The following is a 19,876-nucleotide window of genomic DNA, read 5'->3' as shown; positions in this document are numbered from 1 at the left end:
TGAGGGTACGGTTCGCGCTGAACCAGCTTCGCTTGGGAGCGAAGGACTGGTGGAAGTTCGTGACGGCGAGCTTCACTCTTGCAGAGATTTTAGAGGTGACCTGGGAGAGGTTCACCACCATGTTCAGAGACGAGTATGTTCCCCCGGTGGAGAGGGTACGGTTGGTTCAGGAGTTCTTGACCCTTAAGCAGGGTACTGATTCTGTTACTGTGGTTACCAGGAACTTTCATGAGAGGGCGATGTTCTGCCCCGAGCAGGTGTCTACCGAGCAGGCACGCATGAGCCGGTATTTGGGCATTTTGAGGAGGGATATTCGGGAGTTCGTATCGAACTCGACTTACCAGACATTTCCTGAGCTTCAGGAAAATGCATGGAAGAGGGAGATTGAGTTGGAGACTCAGGCCAGGGAGGAGGCCGAGTCTCAGGGGATGGATCGGCGGCCGGCGCAGTCTCAGCCGACAGCCAAGCGGGCAAAGCCCGCCGATTCGAGATCTGGAGGCCAGAAGAGTCGCACTTGTGGGAAGTGCGGCAAGGGACATGATGGGGTTTGTCGATCGGGTGCTTGATACAAATGTGGAAAGGAGGGGCATATAGCTAAGGATTGCCCCAAGGGATTCATGGTTTTCTTTCATTGCAACCAGACGGGCCACCGGAAGGCCGAGTGTCCGCAGCTGCGGGGGACAGCATAGGGAGCACAGCAGGGATCGGCCCCTGCCGCCGTGCGAGCTACTGACGTTCGGTCGGTGAAGGCCGAGGCACCGAAGGCTCGCGGGAGAGCCTTCCAGTTGACAGCGGAGGAGGTCCGCGCAGCGCCCGATGTCGTGGCTGGTATGTATTCTTTCATTTATTTATGCTGAGTTATGAGATCTTGTGCTTATATTATGATATGCGTAGGTACGTTTCTTGTAAGTTATGTACCTGCTTTGGTGTTATTTGACTCGGGTGCGAGTCGGTTATTTGTGTCTTTAGCGTTTATTCAGCACATCAGTATCCACCGGGAGGCATTGAGTCGACCTCTACGGGTTTCCATAGCTGAAGAACGAGCGGTGTATGCTACGGATGTGATTCGAGGTTGTGTACTCGAGATCGTCGATGTTGAGTTCCCAATAGATCTGGTCCCAATTGTGATGGGGGATGTGTGTGTCATAGTAGGCATGGATTGGATGAGCCGTTTTGGGGCTGTTATAGACTGCGAGCGACAGTTGGTGACGATACGAGACCCAAGTGGGGGAGTTCTTACGGTGTACGGCGAGGGTACCCGTAAGGGTCAGCATTCTATTCGGCTGCTAGAGCAAGGCAGAGTCTACAGCAGGGCTGTAGTGGGTATGTGGCCTACGTGATGGACACACGAGTAGCAGTGGGGAGGCCTAGTTCTGTTGATGATGTGCCAATAGTGCCTGAGTTCCCGGATGTTTTTCCCGAGGAGCTGCCGGGTGTGCCTCCCGAGAGGCAGGTAGAGTTCCGTATCGATTTGGTTCCGGGGGCAGCGCCTATCACCAAGGCGCCTTATCGCCTTGCGCCGCCGGAGATGCATGAATTATCCTCGCAGCTTCAGGAGCTGCTGGGGAAGGGGTTTATTAGACCGAGTAGTTCCCCTTGGGGAGCGCCGATCCTTTTTGTCAAGAAAAAGGATGGTTCACACCGGATGTGCATTGATTACCGGGAGTTGAACAAGTTGACGGTCAAGAACCGTTATCCTTTATCGAGGATCGATGACCTGTTCGATCAGTTGCAGGGAGCGTCTTGGTTCTTTAAGATAGACTTGAGGTTGGGATATCATCAGATGAGAGCGCGGGATGAAGATATACAGAAGACGGCGTTCTGAACTCGTTATGGGCATTACGAGTTCGTGGTGATGCCTTTTGGACTCACCAATGCACCGACAGCGTTCATGGATCTCATCAACAGGGTGTGCAGACCGATGTTGGATTGGTCGGTGATCGTGTTCATTGATGATATTTTGGTGTATTCGAGATCTAGAGAGCAGCGCGAGGAGCATCTGAGAGAGATTCTCGGGGTATTGAGGTCGGAGAGGCTTTTCACCAAATTCTCCAAGTGTGATTTCTGGTTATGAGAGGTCCAGTTCTTGGGGAACTTCGTTAACTAGAATGGGCTATTGGTCAATCCGGCCAAGATTAAGGCAGTTATGAGATGGGAGGTGCCGAGATCACCCACCGAGATCAGGAGTTTTCTAGGATTGGCCGACTATTATCGGAGATTTATCAGGGATTTCTCCAAGATCACCGTGCCTCTCACCAGGTCGACCCGGAAGGGTGTTGCTTTTTTGTAGGGTCCGGAGCAGCAGACCTCGTTTGAGACACTTCTCCAGAGATTATGCGAAGCCCCTGTGTTAGCCCTCCCGGAAGGGATAGAGGATTTTGTTGTATATTGTGATGCATCGATATCAGGGTTGGGTGCAGTACTTATGCAGAGGGGGCATGTGATAGCATATGCATCGAGGCAGCTGAAGCCTCATGAGACGAGGTATCCCACCCACGATCTGGAGCTGGGGGTAGTGGTGTTCGCCCTCAAGATCTGGCGTCACTATTTGTATGGGGTTCAGTGTACCATATACACGGACCACAAGAGCTTGAAGTATTTGATGGATCAGCCCAATCTGAATATGCGCCAGAGGAGATGGTTGGACGTGGTAAAGGATTAAGATTGTGAGATCCTGTACCACCCAGGCAAAGCTAATGTTGTAGTTGATGCCCTGAGCCGTAGGGCGAAGAGTGCCCCGATTCGAGACATTTGTATGCGGTTGACAGTGATGACTCCGGTGTTGGACACCATTCGGGAGGCCCAGGCAGAGGATGTGAGACCGTAGAACCGCAAGAGAGAGCGGGTGATTTGGCAGGTACCTGAATTCGTTACCGATAGCCGCGGGCTTATGACCTTTTAGGGTCGGATTTGGGTGCCGTATGCAGGCGGGGTGCGCACCACCTTGATGGAGGAGGCGCATAGATCGAGATTCTCAATCCATCCCGGGGCCACTAAGATGTATTTGGACCTGAAGAAAGATTATTGGTGGCCTTGTATGAAGAAGGATGTAGCATGGTTTGTTGAGAGGTGCTTGACCTGTCGCAGGGTTAAGGCCGAGCACCAGCGTCCGCATGGCAAGTTGCAGCCACTTGAGGTTCCCCAATGGAAGTGGGAATAGATTTCTATGGATTTCATCACCAAATTGCCGAGGACCGCGAGGGGTGTCGATGCAATTTGGGTGATCGTCGACCGGCTGACGAAGAGCGCGCATTTTCTTGATATCAGTGAGAGCTCTTCTACTGAGAGGCTGGCAGAGTTGTATGTGAGGGAGGTGGTATCACGGCATGGAGTTCCGATCTCGATCGTGTCGGATCGAGATGTGCGTTTCACTTCCAGGTTCTGGAAGAAATTCCATGAGGAGTTGGGTACGAAGCTGTATTTCAGTACCGCATACCACCCACAGACGGACGGACAGAGCGAGCGGACGATTCAGACGCTCGAGGACATGCTTCGGGCATGTGTGTTGGACTTCGGAGGAAGTTGGGACACGTATTTGTCATTAACTGAATTTTCCTATAACAACAGTCACCATTCGAGCATTGGTATGCCTCCCTTCGAGTTGTTGTATGGGAGGAGGTGTCGGACTCCCATCTGTTGGGGAGAGGTAGGACAGCGAGTGATGGGCAGCACTGAGATAGTGCTTCAGATGTCAGAGCAGATACAGCAGGTCAGGCAGAGGTTGTTGACAGCTCAGAGTCGCCAAAAGAGTTACACGGATAGGCGACGATCCGAGCTCGAGTTTCAGGTCAGAGACTTCGTGCTCCTGAAAGTGTCTTCTTGGAAAGGAGTAATTCGATTCAGGAAGAGGGGCAAGTTGGGGCCCCGGTATATTGGGCCGTTCAGGGTGACTGTGTGGGTGGGTAGGGTAGCATACCGGTTGGAGGTACCTGCGGAGTTGAGTCAGATACATGATACCTTCCACGCGTCCCAGTTGAGAAAGTGTATAGCCGACGAGTCGGCGGTGGTACCAGTGGAGGATATTCAGGTGGATGCGAGCCTGAATTATGTTGAGAGGCCAGTCGCGGTTCTGGATCGGAAGATCAAGGTTTTGAGAAACAAGGAAGTGCCACTGGTCCTAGTTCAGTGGCAGCATCGAAAGGGGTCCGAGCTGACTTGGGAGCCGGAGGCGGAGATGCGGAAGCTTCATCCAGAGCTGTTTGTAGAAGGAGACTTCGGGGGCGAAGTCTGATTCTAGTGGGGAAGAATTGTAACATCCGGATTCCCAGGTATCTTATTTTAAGTATTTATTTTGAGTTTTAAGGAGGGACTCGGCGAGTAGGCGCTCAGACTCGCCGAGTAGGATCGCGAATTCTTGTCTGGATTAATAAGGGACTCGAAGAGTCGATGCGTGGACTCAACGAGTCCGCGCTGTAAAGTGAAACCCTAAATCTCAAGGCCAGAGCCCTATTTAAAGGCCTTTATGGCCTCCATTTGCGGCTACCAGTCCAGGGAGAGATACCCTAGCGATTGTGAGCGAGTTGTGAGAGCGTTTGAGCCTTTTGATCATTTTTGGTGTGATTTTGCAAAGGAGAAAGTGTTTCCAGCAAGGGGAGGTCAAGAGGATTGCATTTCAGTGGGTTTTCGGCTTGGATCTTCAAGTTTGAGGTAGCTATTTGATCATATCCTTCTGTTTTGCTTAAGGGCATTGAATTTAGGGTTTTCTATACCCTTTTATGGCTTGTTTAGTTGTGTATAGTGTCCCATTGAGTGCTAAACTCTAGATCTTGTTTAGTTGCTTAAGGCCTGAACCATGCTGCATTTTGTGGTTCTATGGAGGAAATGGACATAGGTTGCCATGTTAGAAGGGATTTCACCAAAATAAGCCTTGGGAGCATTGTATGTGTAGCAAGATTCGACCTTTACGTGTTTATTGGTCATGGGGAAGTCAGATCTATATATTAGAGAAGCAGATCTGACCTCAAGAGGTCAGCTGAGTGTTGTCATGGGAGGAACTCGCCGAGCCCATAAGGGACTCGACGAGTCGAGTCGGGTTGCCCGCGATTCGCGACCGGTGATGACCCGTTGAGTGTAGGGTTGACTCAGCGAGTCGAGTGAGGACCAGGGGCGAAGAGCACATGCATGGACTCGCCGAGTCACACGAGTGCACTCGGCGAGTCTGGTCAAAGTTTGACCGTTGACTTTTGTTGACTTTTAGGGTTTGGTCAACAATTGGAATTGTGGACCATTGAAGGGTAAAATGGTCTTTTAGCCTTCTTAGAGGATATGGAAGAGACTAGTCTAGCCTGTAAAGTCGTTATTGATTCGAGATAATTGTTTATGTGTTTAGACGGAGGCTAGATCAGTATATGTGTGCGAGATTATTCGAGATAGTCGAGGAGAGTCTTCTCACTATACTGTACCTAGAGTGGTACCTGTGTGTGACCGGAAGTTCTTGTATGCTATGAGATGTATGTGCTAGATGCTGTTATGTGATATGTATGTGTTATGTATGTTATGTATGACATGGACCGGAAGGTCAGGAGGTTACGGACCGGAAGGTCGATACGGGTAGGACCGGAAGGTCTACCGGGATTCGGGACGAAAGTCCCCTAAGACACTTGGATCGGAAGATCCTACAGAGTTATGACCTGGAAAGGCGTATGTGTTGTATATGGTATTTTAGGGAACTCACTAAGCATTTAAGCTTACAGTTGCTATGTTATGTGTTTCAGGTACTAGCGAGGATCGCGGGAAGGCGTCGGCATGATCCGTATACACTCATAGAGATTATGTTTTGAGATTCTGGGATTTGTTTGTTATGATAACATTGGACACAGTTGTTTGATATTGTTTTGATGATTGAAAATATGATTTAAAAATGAAAAATTGGTTTTGAAAATTTACGTTGTTACATATATATATATATATATATATATATATATATATATATATATATATATGTTTCAACTAATTTTTACGTCATTTCTACACTTTGAATTGAAATTCCAACCTTTTTCTCTCAAGTATCATCAGCCAAGAACAACCTCTCTCCTCAAGAACATGCTAAATTTATCCTTTCTCATCATATTAAAGTGATAATCACTAGTTCTTCATAAAGATATAACAGGTATCATTTCTTGATCTTGTTATCACTTCAAGAACATCCTTCAATCTTCTTATACTATGCTGAAATCCGTTAATTTCACTAGTTTTCGCGAAGAACACGAAGAACACGCGGATAACACGAAGAACACCCATCTGAAAACCTTTTAATCTTCTTAGAAATTTTCTTAGGATCTTCAGGTGTTCTTCATTCATCAAGAACACAGGGCCATGAACACCATCAGGGCCGTGAAAACCTCATGGGCCGTGAACCTCCTGGTCGTGAACTCAATTCAGCCTCCATTTTAGCTTCTATCACTCCTATTTGTAAGTTATACTTACAAATTAGTCAAATAGCCAATCATTCCTATGATTATATTAACTAATTGGTTGCATATATGCTATATAAATTGCTTTATAGGACTTGTTTTACTACGGGATTTCACTTGTGGAAATAAACGTCCTATATCAATTCATCAATCGAATCACCCTTTTAAAGGTGAGTTCATACCCCCCCCCCCCGTATTTTCATAGTTTTTTTTACAGTTTTCAGGGAGGGAATACAAGTCTGACATAAGGATTTTGTATTACCAACAAATGGTTTCAAAATATCTCACAAAATAGATTTCAATTATCTTCAAATCAAATGGTTTCAAATTGTGTTAAAATGACATCAAGTCATCAAAAGTATTTCAAAATGTTAAATTGTTTAAAATATTTTATAAACTTATATTTTTCCCCAAAAATCATATATATATATATATATATATATATATATATATATATATATATATATATATATATATATATATATATATATATATATATATATATATGATTTAAAGGGCTTATGACTAATAATTCGCTTTGATTCCTTTTCCTTGTTTGGATGTGGGGTTATAGCAAGATTATTTGTCTGAATGTTGTTTAAATTTTAGTTATATATATTTGTATATGTATATAAATATAAAAGTTGTTTCATTCAGTTTCAAATACCCTTTGTAACATGTCGAGCAAGGGGTTGCATTCATGAACAGTTACTATCAATACAGAAAGCACATATAAATTATAATAGGTATAATTTATGTTTCAAGAACACTAACTCACGAGTCAAGAATACTAGAGTACACTAGCTTACAAGAACAAGGAGTCTGATTATCATCAGCATGCCTTTCTGCATTGATTTCCCTATCAGGGAGCACCAAAAATTAAATCATAATCAGAATCCGAAGAATTCAAACTTTGAGAATTCATCATTTGATTCATTAATGACTGGTTTTTTCTCAAAACACTTTTCTATTCTTTTGACATAATAATGATCAAAGGTAAGATTAAAACTTTCTTCAATTTTCCTGCTTCGTTTTCTTAACACCATGTATGAAACCGAATTATGAGAATGTCCCAGGAATATCCCTTGATCAGCTTTTGACTGAAATTTTGAAAGGTTATCCTTAAGATTCATAAAGAAGCACCTACAACCAAAAACATGAAAAAATTTAACATTTGGTTTCCTAATGTTAATGATTTCATATGGGGTTATGTTAAACCGACGATGAATAACATATCTATTTTGATTAAAACATGCCGTCGAAACTGCTTCAGCCTAGAGATATTATGGAAGATTAGCATATGTAAGCATTGTCCTTGCAGCTTCACAAAGTGATCGATTTCTTCTTTCGACAACACCATTTTGTTGTGGTGTGTAAGGAGAAGAAAAGTTATGCGAAATTCCTTTATCAGTTAAAAATGAATCAAGAACATTGTTCTTAAACTCCAAACCATTATCACTCTTGATCTTACGAACCTTCTTCGTCAGACTCAGTTCGATGTGCTTTATGAAATCGATCATTACTTGAGCTGTTTCAGACTTTAATCGAAGAATGTACACCCAAGTAAACACGGAAAAATCATCAACAATGACCAATATGTACTTTTTCTTGTTGAGAGTCTCAATAGTCAAAGGTCCACAAAGATCAATGTGAAGAAGTTCCAAAGGTTCAATGTTCTTCGAATCTATGACAATTGGATGAATGTGCTCATGTTGCTTCCCTTGTTCACAAGCTGCACATAAAGTATCATTATCAAAATTTAAAACTGGTAAACCACGAACAATATTATTTATCAAATTTGTTCAAATTCTTGAAATTCAAGTGAGAGAGTCGTCGATGCCATAACCAACTTATATCTGATGAAGATTTCGAAAGTAGACAAACCGAGGGAGCACCAACTATTGGTTTGATGTCAATGGTAAACATATGACCTTTTCTTTTGGATTTGAGCAAAACTTCTTTTGTTTCTTTGTTCGAAATCACACTCCCTTCTTCATCAAAAACAACCTAATTGCCAGTGCCCACAACAAGTTGCGAAACACTTATCAAGTTGTGTTGAAGACCTTCGACATATGTAACCCTGTTAACGGTAAACTTTCCATTCATAACTTTTCCATATCCTTTGATTTTGCATTTGTTATTATTACCAAACTTCATTACACCAGAATTTTCCAGACTTCTAAAATCTCTCAGGTTTTCCTTCTTTCAAGTCATGTGACGAGAGCATTCACTATCAATGTACCATTTCTCATCATATTTCTTGTCACACAAAACCTGCAATCAGTGAAAGAATTTAGGTCCCCAAGGATGTTTGGGTCCTTGGTTATTAGAACAAAATGCATGATGAAATGAAGATCCTAAAACCCAATTACGAACTTTTGATGTCAAATTATCAATTAAGTCCACTTCGTTAGACACAAGTATTGAAATGAAATCATTCATTAGTTTAGAATCAACACTAACTTTCCCGTTGACCTTCTCAGTTCGTTTCTTATTGACTTTCATTTTTGGAACAGCTCTCCACTGTCGTACAGAAGGATTCGACTCCTTGGATGAAGAGCTTCCATTTGAAGACTCATTCAAGTCACTCTCATAAGTAACTTTGATCTCTTCTTGTCAAAACTTCCCAGTTTGATAAAATTTGCCTTTTCCTTGCAACCAGTGATTGATGTTTTTGACATCTGTTTTTCCTTAAGAAAACGAAGCGTTACTTGGCTTCTTCGAAGGAGGATTGGGAAAATGAGGTTGTATGGCTTTGAATGTGACATTTCTCTTTCCATTTACATTTAACTTTTCAAAATGTTGCTCTGAAAACCCATGTTTACTTGTGGTTTAAAACGTTTTTTAAAACTTTTTTGATAACCAACATTTGATTCATGATAAACTTGTGGAACATTCGAAAATCTTCTTTCACTTCGGAATTGAGTAAAATTCCTTGGTTCATTGAATTGAAAACCTTTTCTTTGAGAATGATTTTGAGAAAACCTTGCATATTGATTAGGAACATAATTTCTTGATGATTGAGATTGTACAAAATTCTCATTGTTGGATTTTTGAAAATTCGGTTTAGATTTAGACTTCGAAATTTGTGGTTTATTTTTGGAAAAATCTTTTTGTTGTTGACTTTTGTTGGGTTTTGAGCATTCTAACACTCCTAAGTGTACATGCGACCCTAACTACCTTGGATCAATGTTTTCTCTATTATACATGCAAATATGAATATTCCAAGGTATTACCCTATCTAGCATACAATCTTTGATACTAGGGTAATAAAATAGATAGAATACATACCTTGTTAATGTAGCTTGACTCCATGAAGCTTGAGAGCCTAGTGCCCCAAGTGTGACACCTCAAATGGTTCACACAACATCATCAACACTTGGAATAACCATGAAAATAAGACACTCATGCTCAAATCGGCTAGCCCTCATCTATGTATCACTAGTGCCAATTTCTTGAGCTAAAGGGGTCCTTATATAGTGTGCACATTAGGGTTACACCATGTAACTCATGACTTTACCCATTCCTTATGTTCCATGGGTTTTAACCTCCATGGAGTATCCATGGATCACCACATGGGTTAAACCCAACATAAGGAATCATGGATCCTAAGCCCACATATATAAGAATGAATGATTTACACAATCAATCCCCATATTTTTAATTAGTCTCATTTTGATCACTAAATTATTTCCAAATTAATTCTTGATCAATACTAATTAAATAACATGATTTCATATTAATATATTAGAACTTATAATATATTAATATGTCACAAATGTCCTCTCCTCACAAACGGTCTATCCAAATGTTCTGATGCCATGCAACCCAAATGGACCAGGCCGAGTCGGGTCAAGTACATACCAAATATAGTTATCGACTTAGACACTAATCCAACAGTCTCCCACTTGGATAAGTCTAAAACTATTATTGTGTATGACTTCAAAAACCAACTGGCAATCGTAGCTCTCAAAAGCCGTTGTCGAAATCTAACCTTGTCAATGAACTCTGACCTTTGTCAATGACTTGTCCATTAGATAAGGGATCATGTATTCCTCCATTCTAGATATCATATGGACTGAGACATGGATTATAAAGCATTCTCTCTATCCATTTGTTGTTTCTCGATTTCCGATTTATGATGACTAACTAATTGAACAAATCAAATCAGTCCAGGCCCGACCGAGCACTTACATTTGTCATCACTAAATCATCGAGGGGCCCACAAATATCGCTTTTATCCCGAAGGTAAAAGGAATGGATAAACTTCGACTCATATGGCTTGTTCTACTACTTGTTGAATCATACACAAAGGCACGTTTTATAACATCAAGTTGCCAATGCGTTTTCGCGCAATCAATGTACAACCAACTCATAGTAACAACTCATTTCTCTAGGTTTGAAGAATATAATATATTATCGTCTCATGATCACTCGAGATAAAATCCATGAAGTCATTCAAATGAGCACGGGTTGAATCCAATACTCAGAACTTATGAGCACTCATGAGTGTTGTAGCACCTCTTTGCTATGTCCAACATCTTAGACATCTACAAGCCAACTCATGACAGTCTTGATTCATATCTACTTCCAACATATGGCCGACTGTGGATGGTTTGAATAACTTAGTCATTCAGGAAGAACGACCTAGTTATTCTGGAAGTCAAAACATGCAAAGTGAAACACAAGAATAATCAAATCCAATATGGTGTCAGAACTTATGAATATAAATAAAACACCTTTTATTTATCACCATATTGATTACCCATTATTCATTGTATACTGTTCAACTATCAACGTTATACTTGAATTAAAACAATAGTTGTCCCATGCTCCAAGCATGTACACTATGTTTTTCTAAATACTAGTCATGCCAAACACCAAGTATCCACATTATGTTTGTCTAAACATTAGTTATGCCATACATCAAGTATGCACACTAAGTTTGTCTATGATCTTTACTCTGCGAAATAGATCGATTGAACATAATTCCAATGAATCTCATTTCACAATCCCTATTCCTTACCGCAAATGCAAGAATTCCAAATCCTGTCATTTACCAAAATTTGTTAGATTATAAACTTATATGCATTGATCGTCTTGTAATGATTGTGCACAAAGTCACAAAGACTTGTCAATAGACATTACAAAGTATTCCAATGGAGATCAACTCCATGGAAATGTCCTTCTTGCATTAAGTTTTTCAAATCTTACACAGATTGAATAATTTCCACCTGTGGAAACATTTCCATATTCCCATTTTGACTATCACTTCTGAACAAGAGTTGCCTCTTTTCAGAGTATATCAATATGGTCCTTCCAAAATTAACACTATACTTCCAACTGTCCCTGAGCAACCAATCTTTAGTAAACCTTAGATTGTCCTCGACAATTGCTTAATCAAATTAGTTACATCCAATTCTAGACTTTTCCCCTCTTAATGCCCTGAGCATTTGGAAAATTTAGAAAGGATGAATATTATAGCACATGCAATCGATCCTATATCCGAAGCATATGGGACACGATTCATGATGTCTCACATAAAGACATGATACTAGACCAGTCCTTTTGCTATAATATTTCTATGTCTATTTGCCAAGTTCTCATAATTCAGATTATGAAAAGGGATGTCGTAATCATAATCGAATTTTCGAATGCAAATAATGGACCCATATATAGAATTTCCTTATGTTGAACCACTCCAACATAAAATTCATATATATATATATATATATATATATATATATATATATATATATATATATATATAACCTTGACTAAAGACGATTAAAACCTCAATCTAAGCTTTTAGAATTAAAATGATGTATAATTTCCTCTCCCTTAATTATAGCAAAACAACTTTTCAACCCCTGCAACTTCACGAATTGAAACTTTTGTTTTCTATAATTAACATTTCTATCTTGCAATACTAATAATAATTATCATACTCCCACTAACATGATGATTATTAGCATAACACTTATGCTCCCACTAGCTTTGACATGTACTAGGAAATCAACTGGACTTCTAGAAATCAACACTTTATTGACTTTCTTACCAAAGTTCAAATTTCTGATACGAGATTGCTTTGATAAGACTTTATTAAAAAACATACACCTTATCTTAGATAGCTCACAGGTTTGTCTAAACAATTTTAGAACTATGAAAAGGGATGTCGTAATCATAGTCTCGATTGTTTAGATTGTTGCCATTTCTCATAAGTCCATGTTAGTGTGTCGGTTAACCATGCATGCTCCACTAACGACTTTGAGATTGCAAAGATCACAATTGCTATCTTACTTAAAATCTACTTGGTGCTAGTGTTTCCTCACCATCATTTTCATGAATCGGAGAGAAACCTTATGACACTTAGATTGTTTATGGTGTAAGTGTTCTTATCCAAACTCATATGGACTGAACTCAATCTTATTTTCTTGCCACCTGGCAGCACAAGGGCCTGCCATTGCTTCCAAGTTGTTATGCAACCAATTGAGAACTCTCAGAACTCATATGCAAAGCCAACTTTCACTGGAATGGGCACAGAAGTAGGAATATGTCAACACGATAGGTTATAAACCTCATGTCGTGTGCTAGTGAAGAACTACAAGTTTTATTCTTGATTAGTTCTTGAAGTTTTTCCAAGATCTCTAAGACTCCCACTGTCCTCTTGACATATAAGACTCACTTGTCAAATATTCAAGAGATAGTGCGGACTCTTTATCAAGACAAACACTTCACACAATTGGCCTAAGTTGGTCTTTGTTTTATCCAAAACATCACAACTTACCAATTTCAAATGTACAAGAGTAGGACACTTTTACTCTTACATTTGACAAGTGTTATAAACCTTTCTTTAAGATATGTCACTCAACTTACAGTCTCTAAGTATGACTCTAAGACTTGTTTTGGAACGAAGTATGAATCATCTTCTTGATTTAACCATTTCCACAATTCTTGATTCCTCTTCTTAATCATAGGAATGCATTAAGATGTCCTTAGAGGACTAATTGTGACATGATTTCTAAATCATTAAGATGATCACAAAACATGATACTAAAGTACTCTCCCATCTTTCAGATTTGAGAGACTTTTATCCTTCTGCCTGATTTGATTCTTCTCATTCGTTCTGCCATACATCAAAACTTTTCCAACGTTTCAGAATTATACTTAAACTAGTAAGTATAACCATATTTACTAAACTTTAGTAAATCATGACGAATAGTCTTATCGATCTTTTATGGTGGACTTCACCAGTACACCAGAATGTATACTTGATCCCTTAGTCCTTCACTTGACTCACATATACATGTGAACAAGGAATTAATCTTAATTTTCCAAAGATGAAAATTCCCATTCATCATACTATACAACTTGCATGATTTCCAAGTTTCTATCCAACTGAAACCTTGGGTGATGAGAATCTTTCCTTATTTGGTAAATTTAGACACTACCACATATGAAAGAAACAAATCCAGTTTCCATTATTGCTATCAATGGAATCATATAAGCAACAATTTTTTCACAAATGCCATTGTAAGGATACTTAGAATAAATAAAATCAAAAATTTCCTTTTAATTTTAAAACTTTACAGAAAAACTTATCCTTACAGTGCAAAAGCATATGAAAGACTTGTTGTTATCTATTCATAAGCAGTATATCAAAACTCCTAAGTAATAGCTCAAAATTCTGATCACTGAACCATGCAATCGAGATCCATCTTTGTGATCAGAATCAGCATACACTTCCTTTTAAGTTTCTTCACTTTACGTTGATTCTTAAAACATCAACATGTGACCCAGTCACATCATGTAACAAGAATCTCAGAATAGAAACTTAACAGAGTTAGATAGTGGACTTTACTTGAAGTTGGGTCAAACTTATTGACTTGATCAACCTTATGATCTTTCAGATAAATAGGCAGCTTCGCAATCAATGCCCCTTCCATTAGCAATAGACACATATGGACCCTCTGGTAGGACTCTCTCGGACTTAGTCATTCTCTTTACCATTTGATCAACTGAGTTGACAATGGTCGATCCCTTTCCATTGGGAAGAGAAAGCTTTTACTGGGTATCCAATGTTACCATTGTCAATGTCCATTGAAGGTTTGGGAAGTTGATCTACTAATCAGATTTGATCTGCCAGTGCTCCAAATCATTGTTGATTAAGAAGCACAAAGCAAATAGATAAGATCATTAAGGATCATGTCATAGTTCTTTACATAGTAGTCCATAAGGAACTTACTATGTGACTTAGAAAGTGATTGAGCATCCAACTTTCTTAAGACTTTGATACCCAACTCTCCCGGCTTGTCAATATGTGACTTCATATCCAAGATGTGAGCACACATAGACCTTGATTTCCAATAGGTTTGAGTGACCTTTACTTGTCGGTTAGGGAGAATATTTGGAGGAGGTGGAGGAAGTAAAGTTCCAAGAGATTTGGGAAGATCACAGATGTCTGAACTAGACATCTTTTGGGAGATATTCAAAAAAGTTGATTCAAGGTCCTTAATATAACAACCAATATGAAATATTAAGGCTAGGACCCAACACAATATTTTATAACTTGGAAGAGGGATGCCGTAATCCAAGCTATAGAATATTTGAAGGTAGGTGAATGACGATTCACCAATTTCCACCATGAAAACGAAATAATTTATTAGGTTTTAATTGGATTTGAAACTCCTAGATCTTTTGAGATTCATTGAACTTTTCAATGGCATGTTTCAATCTCGAGTGTGCCCTTCAGGTTTTGTGACTGAGATGCCGAGGATCACAAAACAAGGTGTGAAGTAACCATGCAAATATACTTGGTACCCTTAATATTTACCCCTTAATCGATATGACGGTTAACCACACGCGCTCCACCGATACTATGATAAACATTAAGTTACCCTTTGCCTACCTTGTTAAGTCAAGATAGTGTGCCGGTTAACCACACGCGCTCCACTAACCGACTTAAGCAAAGTGCAAAGTATAATTTCATGGGTTAGCACCTTATTCACATTTTCCTAAGTAACTAAGATTGGGAATTTATAAGTGTTTAGTTACTTAGTATTTATCATTTATACTTTTAATGAAGGGAGAATTATAGTCCTTGTCCTACCCGTTCGGCTAACGACCCTCCACCAGTCAAGGAAGCGGTGGGTGAGAGTGGACACCCATTAAACTGCCATTTTATAGGCAGTAACCTTATACCCCCTTACAGACCGGCTTCGTGAATAAGGCCTACTAACGGTAAGACTGACTTGCTCTTATACATACATATATATATATATATATATATATATATATATATATATATATATATATATATATATATATATATTATTAACTTATAATACTATAAAGTATAAGGGTTGAATTTTAACTTTTAAAATTCTAAGGGCTTAACTTGGAATTAAAGTAGTCATAAGGGAAAACTTTACAAATTCCAAAACTTGAGGGCAAGTTTTGAAACTATTCAAAACTATTTAATTCCATAACTTATGTGTTTAAAGCGGTTTGAATTCAACAAACTCTTCAAGTTCCATAACTTGACGACAAGTAATGGAAGACTTTAAACCATTAAAGAATGTGACTTTTCTTTATTCATAACCTATGGAAATATTTATGAGTTTTATGAATCTTAAATGTGACTTTTCATCTAACTTGAGGACAAGTTACAAAACATATTTTAGAATCAACTCTTAGATTAATTTGGATTGAAAACAACAATTTCACATAACATTCCTATTAATCTAAGCAACTCATAAGAACAAGATAATTCAATCAAACTTTTTCATGTAATTAGACTAACCATTAAACTAACACAAAACATGAATCTACTGACAATTATCTTTGAAATTGGATTAGAATGAACATTACCACATCAAAAAGAGGTTTATAGGTTCAAAAACAGCTTATGGTAATGTTCCTAGTCCATTTCTAGCCAAAAAAACTCGAAAATATGCTGTCAGGGGATCCAACTCGTCGAGTGCATGAAGCAAATCGACGAGTTGGATCGTTTTGAACACTTTTAAGGCATGGACTCGTCGAGTCTCCTGATGGACTCGTCGAGTCTCCTGATGGACTCGCCGAGTCACCTGCCCATACAACAAAAAAAAACTTCGATTTTTAAGCAGATTTTGCAAGTATAACAAGAAAACAAGCCTAGGCTCTGATACCACTATTGGGTTTTGAGCATTCTAACACTCCTAAGTGTACATGCAACTCTAAATACCATGGATTTATGTTTTCTCTATTATACATGCAAATATGAATATTCCAAGGTATTACCCTATCTAGCATACAATCTTTGATACTAGGGTAATAAAATAGATAGAATACATACCTTGTTAATGTAGCTTGACTCCATGAAGCTCGAGAGCCTAGTGCCCCAAGTGTGACACCTCAAATGGTTCACACAACATCATCAACACTTGGAATAACCATGAAAAAAAGACACTCATGCTCAAATCGGCTAGCCCTCATCTATGTATCACTAGTGCCAATTTCTTGAGCTAAAGGGGTCCTTATATAGTGTGCACATTAGGGTTACACCATGTAACTCATGACTTTACCCATTCTTATGCTCCATGGGTTTTAACCTCCATGGAGTATCCATGGATCACCACATGGGTTAAACCCAACATAAGGAATCATGGATCCAAAGCCCACATATATAAGAATGAGTGATTTATACAATCAATCCCCATATATTTAATTAGTCTCTTTTTGATCACTAAATTAAGTCGAAATTAATTCTTGATCAATACTATATAAATAACATGATTTCATATTAATATATTAGAACTTATAATATATTAATATGTCACAAATGTCCTCTCCTCACAAACGGTCTATCCAAATGTTCTGATGCCATGCAACCCGAATGGACCATGCCGAGTCGGGTCAAGTACATACCAAATATAGTTATGGACTTAGACACTAATCCAACAACTTTTTGACAAATTTTTGTGAGATTGAGCGGGTGTTTTCTTAATAAAAGACTTGTTTTGAGAAGATGTCTGAACTGGTTTAGACTTAGTGGTTTAAGATGATTTAGTTAACGAAATATTTCGTTTCTTTCGAGACTCAATATTTTGCCAATAAACCTTCTTTCTCGCTTTTGTCACTGAAATCCCATTATCTTTAGAATGTTTTTCAATTTGTTCTTTGAAACTTTGGGCAATAGATTTTGATTTTTGAGGAACATTGTCACACCCCGCTAAAGCGGAAACACGAGGTGTGGCAGTATAAAGGGTTTCATAGCAAAAGTTAAAAGACAACACCAACCATAGTATTAAAAATCATTACAAATTTACAATGGGTTTGAACAACTTTTAAAAGAAATTACAATGAAAATTGAAATACAACACATGCGAATGCTCCTAAAAGTGATGTGTCTCTACGTGCCTCTTACTAGATGATTCCTAAAAAAGCATGTAAAAAGAGCGTCAACTATAAAAATAGTTGGTGAGTACTCACAGATTTACAAAATCAAGATTTGGTATAAAACTTTCCATAAATAGAAGAACGTTGCTATAATCAGAAACAAAGTTCATTGCTATAATAAATAACAAGATTGTATGTACATGAGAAAACAATGAGTTCACAACCAAGCCTATAACTGATTGTTGGAACCTGAAAGTGAACCTCTAGCAATCCTAAATACATATTCCGAAGGCTGCTGGTTCCGAAGGAAGATGTGATCCGGAACCTGTCCGGAGCTGAAGAAAGGGAGTGAAGAACTTTGAAGAAGAACACATTCCGGAACTGATCCTAAAGTCCGGAATGCTTATCGATCCGGAAACAAACTGTCATCTCCGGAACATCACTTGTCCGGAATGAAGTTAATTTGTCTGTTATGCATTTATTACGTTTGTCGTGTAGTTTGATGTAACGTTTCATAGGACTTAGTCTAATGTTGATTAAGGACAATCAGAATGTCAGAAGTATATCTTTTGTCCGGTCCTATGTAAACACCTGGGTTAATTCGCTGTAACATTCTCTCCTTTAAATAGGAGCATTCAATACAAGTCAACTACGGATCTTTTCTCTCTTTTTGGCATTTACTCTTATTACATTCAAACATACCTCTTGTTCCTCATTTATTAACTTTACTCTGATCACTATCCACTTGTTCTTAATTAATGTCTTGATCATTTTGTTGAGTTGATTATCTATGACTTGACTGGTCATTCCAGTTTAGACTTGAACATCCATTATTAAGCAGACATTGATATCAAGCATTAATTCAAGGTTTGAGTTCTCAAACCTTGTCCCCACGCATAGTTTTTGTTCTCACACTGATGCCCTGTCAAGATCTATGCTTATCGTTCCATAGATTAATATGGTATCATGCACTCCAGCAATCGGGCGAGTGAGGAGTTGTTAATTCCTAATAGCGCTATCCATAATGACTATTGGCTCAAAGGTTAATGGTTGGATTAAATTATCAGGAGAAGGGACTTAAGACGATAAGGCCTCATGTTTCAAGTTTCATAAACATACATAGCAAAATATAGCAATCAATTTTGATACAAATCAATTTAAATACAACAAACAATAAATAGATTTTCGGACATGCTTTTCCACCCCAAAACATAAAAACCGAAAATAGGGGAGTCGTGAAAAATCACAATGCATTAAGATGATGCAAATGATGCCTTGATCTAAGCTCCACTCGTACCACTATCGATTCCTACAATAATGGTATTCGCTAGTGAGTCTCTAATCAAAATCTAACAGTAGTATACTTACTACTGCAATAGAATATGCCAATATTGTGTCAAAATTTCATATTGATAAGTTACAAACATTTTTCTAAAATGGTGAAAGTTTATAAGTTATATGATTAAGACATCTTTGGATATTAATTTTCCAGATTTTTTATAATATTAATTAAGGGTATTTCAACACATTTAAAGATGTTTTAAGCTCCTAAAAATCTAAAATATTATCAAACACTTTCCAAAAATTGTCAAACATTGCATTTTCATTCCAACTATAGTAGAGGTCTTCCATAAATTTTCCCTTGAATTTTTGATGTGATTAAATATTTTTTCAAAATTTTAAGCCTTCATAACAATATAAATTCGTGAAAAATAGTATCGAGATGATTAAAATTCTCAAACTTTTTATAATATTGAAATTGAACATACTTAAGCTGGGAAAAATGTAAAAATGGATTTCTAAACTGTTTAACCCATTTTTAATATTTTTGTGCATTTATTTTAATAAAAATTGAATTAAATAGAAAACAGTTTACAAAATTGCGCAAACTTTTTGTAACACTGTTACCATACATGTAGAAACTGTGAAAAATATAAAAGATATTTTTCAATTAGTTTTGCTATTTTTCTTTGTTTTATGATCTTGAATAATCATTAAATGAAGAATAATTATTAAACAGTTAAAGTAAATTACCAAAGTTTTTGTAAACTTCATTTACAATGTAAATAATCTGGAAAAATACC

The sequence above is a fragment of the Lactuca virosa genome, chromosome 3 (assembly GCF_052849685.1).
Source record: "Lactuca virosa cultivar CGN04683 chromosome 3, Lactuca_virosa_CGN04683_v6, whole genome shotgun sequence".
In the NCBI taxonomy this organism is placed as follows: Eukaryota; Viridiplantae; Streptophyta; class Magnoliopsida; order Asterales; family Asteraceae; genus Lactuca; species Lactuca virosa.
This window is presented reverse-complemented; position numbering follows the sequence as displayed.